At 33.4% G+C, this 3,049-nt stretch overlaps 1 non-coding gene across 1 annotated transcript; it reads right to left on the bottom strand.

The window, feature by feature from the left end:
* Positions 1–799: 799 nt before the first annotated feature.
* On the bottom strand, positions 800–860 carry LOC137209547 (U7 small nuclear RNA). Its single transcript, XR_010936093.1, has one exon. It is a non-coding gene; the product is annotated as a U7 small nuclear RNA (small nuclear RNA).
* Positions 861–3,049: the final 2,189 nt, after the last annotated feature.

Below are 3,049 nucleotides of genomic sequence, written 5' to 3' on the forward strand. Positions count from 1 at the left end.
TCCCTCATAAAAATCTTTACTCTCTTCTTGAGAGTGAATTTTAGAGCCAGCTTAGGTGAAAAGGAGAAAAGCAGTCGTTATCATTCTACTTCAAAATTGCTATGAATGAAAAATTTACTTTGTGTCTATATAAGATTCAACATCTGGATAAAAATATTTATTACCCACATTTCAAATGTTTTTGGTTTCTACCTAGATGCCTGTTTAATCATCTACATGATTTTATCCAATTATCTATCTTGCAACCAATCACCATGTAAGACCCGTGGGCGTAGCCAGTGCCCTGCCACTTTGAAAAACATACGGTAAAATTGGTCTACTCTGGTGTGTAAGATGCCAGAAGTATCAGGATTTTCAGCAACACCAGCCAGCCATTTTGGCTACCATATCAACTGATTCAGATGGACTGAGGAGCAATTTTATGAACTCTGTGGGGAATATGTGTTGTTATATCTGGAAGTATCAGGTGCCAAGTGGCCTACTCTGGTCATTCAGCCTTAGATGAGAAAGTGCATACAAACCAGTGTGTTCACATTGTTACCATGGTGACCATTGGGCTAAATGGAAGTCCTGAAAAATGCCCATCATAAGGTTGTATGTTGTTTTGCAAGAGTAGAAAAAACATATATTTATATCACAGATTTGGTCTCACTGGGGGTTGAGTTATGTTCCTAATGTGCGGCCAGATGTTTTATATCACTCTCTTTTTATAAAGTAGAAAGTCTACTACACAGGCATTCTTGTTTATGAATATTAGCATACATGTTTCCACAGAGTATTTTTTTTGGGGGGGGAAGGAGGTGGTTTCCCATGTGGCCCGAAAAACCTGCTAGACAAATTCTAAAAGAGCTGTAACACTTCCACAGAGTATTTTAAATTGGTTTCATGTAGTTTGTATTGAGGGAAAAAAATCTCTGAAACTTATCAATGGAATCTCTGAAAAACTGTTACATATACAAAATTTATCATCTTTTTAAAATTTTTATTTTATTATTTATTTTTATTGAGATATAATTGATATATAAGATTGTGTGTGGTTAAAGTGTACAGTGTGTTGATTTGATACATTTATATATTGCAATATGAAAACCACCATAGCATCAGCTAATACCTCTCTCATGTTGCACAATTATCATTTCTTTTTTTTACGGGGAGACCATTTAAGATCTACTCTCTTTGCAACTTTGAGGTGTATAATACAGTATTGTTAACTATAAGCACTAGATTATAATGATCTCCAGAACTCACTCATCTTGTAACTGCAAGTTTGTAGTTTGTACCCTTTAATGAAGATCTCCCCAGTTTGCCCAGCCCTCAACCCCTGATAACCACTATTCTGCTCTCAGTTTCTATGAGTTTGGCTTTTTTAGACTCCACATATATCAATACATGCTATCATAGAGTATTTATCATTCTCTCTGACTTATCTCACTTAGCATAATGCTCTCAAGGTCTGTGTTGTCACGGATAAGATTTCTTTCTTTCTCATGCTGAATAATATTTCATTTTATATAGATAGGTATAGATAAAGAAAATATAGAGATAGAGAAGATATATGTATCTTCTTTATTCATCCATTTATGGAGACCTAGGTTGTTTCCATATCTGAGTTGTTATGAATAACACTGCAATGGGAGTTCAGGTGTGTTCAATATCCTGATTTCATTTCCTTTGGATATATACTCAGAAGTGGAATTGCTGAGTCAAATGGTAGTTCCATTTTTATTTTTTTTAGGAACCTTCATTCTTTTCTCCATAGTGGCTGAACCAATTTATACTTACATACTGAGTAATGCACAATTTTCCACATCCTCACCATCACTTGTTAAATCTTGTCTTCTTGATGATAGCCAGTCTAATGGGTGTGAGGTGATATCTTATTGTGGTTTGGGTTTGCATTTCCCTGATGATTAGTGATGTTGAGAATCTTTTCCATGTACCTGTTGGCCATTTGTATGTCTTCTTCAGAAAAAATGTCTATTCATTCCTCTGCCCATTATTTATTGTTTTGTTATTGAGTTGTATGAGTTCTTTATAGATTTTGGATATTAACCCTCTATCCAATGTATGGTTTGCAGATATTTTCATCCACCCAAAGGCTACCTTTTCATGTTGTTGATTGTTTCTTTTGCTGTGCAGAAGATTTATAGTTTGATGTAGTCCCATTTGTTTATTTTTTTTTTATTGCTTGTGCTTTTGATGTCATATCCAAAAAAATCAGTGCCAAGATCAACATGAAGGTTTTTCCCTATCTCTTTTTCTTGGAGTTTTACAGTTTCAGGTCTTCTATCGAGGTCTTTAATCAATTTTGAATTAATTTTTGTGAATAATGTAATATAGGAGTCCAGTTTCATTTTCTGCATGTGATTATCCAGCTTTCTTAATACCATTTATTGAAGATACCATTCTCTCCCCATTGAGTATTCTTGGCTCCCTTGTTAAATATTCGTTGATCATATATATAGGCTTATTTCTGGGCTCTCTATTTTGTTCCATTGGTGTATGGGTCTATTTTTATGCCAGTACAGTATACTGTTTTAATTGCTATACTTTTTAGTATAATTTGAAATCAGAAAGTATGATGCTTCCAGCTTTGTTTTTCTTCCTCAAGATTGCTTTGGCTATTTGGGGTCTTTTGTGATTCTATACAAATTTTAGGATTGTTTTTTCTATTTCTGTAAAAATGCCACTGGAATTCTGATAGGGATTGCATTGAAACTATAGATGGTTTGGGATAATATGGACACATTAATAACATTCTTACCATCCATAAACAAGAGAGATCTTTCCAATTGTTTGTATCTTCTTTAATTTCTTTCATCAAAGTCTTATATTTTTCATTGTACAGATATTTTACTTCTTTGGTTAAATTTATTTATGAGTATTTTATGGGTTTTGATGCTACTATGAATGGCATTGTTTTCTTTATTTCTTTTCTAGATATTTCATTGTTAGTGTATAGAAATGCAACTGATTTCTGTATGTTGATTTTATATTCTGCAACTTTACTAAATTTCTTGATTAGCTAACAGTTTTTTGGTTGAGTCCT

The sequence above is a fragment of the Pseudorca crassidens genome, chromosome 16 (genome assembly GCF_039906515.1).
Source record: "Pseudorca crassidens isolate mPseCra1 chromosome 16, mPseCra1.hap1, whole genome shotgun sequence".
Classification (NCBI taxonomy): domain Eukaryota; kingdom Metazoa; phylum Chordata; class Mammalia; order Artiodactyla; family Delphinidae; genus Pseudorca; species Pseudorca crassidens.